Raw genomic sequence first — 1,963 nt, 5'->3', positions numbered from 1 at the left:
GTTCCTAAGGGTTGCCACTTACTGCTCCTGTAGGGTAAGACTACTTCCTGTTCCTGGAGAGGGGAGGCTGAATTCCTGATCCCGGGAAAAGTCCGCTTCCTGTTCCTCCAGATGGGGGTGGGTGGCCCCTTTCTGATCCTTTGAGGGGAACCCATATGGGAGGGGGCACATTCAGAAACCGTGCCCTCATCCCTTCAGTGCCCACAGCAGACATGGCTAGCTGATCCCAGACTTATTACCCATAAGAATTCCAATCCTTTCCCACAAGCTAACCCATGCACAGCTCCCACCTCTGCCCACACAGCCCCTTTGCCACAAGGCCCTAGAGCCCATGTGGCAGGGCCTGCCACCCTGGCTTGCATAGACCTCCAAGCATCTTTGTGAAAGGTGCCCCTGGCCCAAGGAGTCAGCCCTCAAGCCTGGTACCCTTGTGCAGTGCACAGCCCACACCACCTGACACGGTGACCCTGCTGCAGAGACACAGGCCCAAAGGAGGGCTGGTGTCAGGTGGCACGAGCAGCCAGACATGCTCACTCACGCCATCGGTAATAAAACACTCTGCATGTATCTCTTCCTATAAAGCCCCCGGGGCCCCACTGAAGGCCCAGGGAATCTACCAGGAACCTGAGTGGGCCTGAGAGGCCAAGGGCCATTAGAGCCACCAGCAGCAAAGGCCTGTGCCTCTCCAGGGCCTGAGGGGAAGTGCAGCTGACTGAGTCGCCCCTGATCCTCCTGTAAGAGCAGAGAGCATCATGGGAGCAGCATGTGTAGGCACACACAGAGTGGCGAGGACTAGTCCTCAGAGAAGCTGGGGCGTGGTTTGCAGGCTCTGTCCTGAGGGGTGCAGTAGGGAGGCGAGGAGGGGCCCATGGCCTAGTCCCCCAGGCTCCCTCCCCCATTTCAATCCTCTCTCTACTCCCCCACCCCTAGCCCCCCACAATCCTCAATCCCCTCTCCTCCACCCCTCCATGATCCTAGGTCTCCTTGTCCAGGCCTCCTCCCCCAAGCTTAGACCCATTGCCCTCCAGGCCCCTGCCTTGATCCTCTGCCCTCCCACCCCCACCCGTGGGACTCATGGGCCAGAGGAGCGGTGATAGGTGTCCATAATCCCCTGCCAGTGGTTCACCACCTTGGCATTCCACAGCATAACAAAGGCAGCCCAGGGGCAAGCCAGTCAAGGGGGCTGCCAGGGGAGCAGGGAGGGCAGGGGCGGGGCAGTTCCAGGGGTGGGATGGGGCAGAATGGAGAGGGGTGGCATCCACGGTGGGACCCCACTGCCACACCACCGGGGACCTCAGATACCCACTCTTCCCAGGAACCCACCTCACTTGCTTTTGCCAGGGGGAGCCACCATGCCAACCCAGAACAGGCTGATCCCAATGATGATGAAGATGTAGTACTCCACCTGGGGGTACTTCGTCAGGACCACTCAACACCCTGCCCCCACACCACCCCCTGGGGGGCCTCAGTCAGCCACACCCGACACTCCGCCCCCACACCACCTTCTTGGGGAGGCACTGTCTGCACCACCTGACATCCCAACTTCACACCACCACCTGGTGAGGGGTCTTCTGTCAGCACCCTCAACACCATTCCCTCAAACCACCTTTGGGTCTCCAGGACCTGGTGGGCCACCTTCAGCTACAGACACTTTGACACTCATGTACAGCACACACCCCAAACCTTCATCACGCACCTACACGCTAGCACACACCTCCCACATCATGTTCACCACAGCCATCCATACACCCATACATTGGATACACACTTTGACATGTACACCACATACCTGTACACACACATACATACTTACACACACCTGTATATACTCCATCATACTCATGTGTACCATACATCTGCAAGACATCCATACCTACATACCTGAAGCCACACATCCCATTCATGTACTCCACACCCATACATACACCCACACACCTTCATCACACATCTACACCTAGGCACA

Source organism: Echinops telfairi, unplaced genomic scaffold (genome assembly GCF_000313985.2).
Source record: "Echinops telfairi isolate 266 unplaced genomic scaffold, ASM31398v2 ScPeMD7_7408;HRSCAF=8446, whole genome shotgun sequence".
Taxonomy (NCBI): Eukaryota; Metazoa; Chordata; class Mammalia; order Afrosoricida; family Tenrecidae; genus Echinops; species Echinops telfairi.
This window is presented reverse-complemented; position numbering follows the sequence as displayed.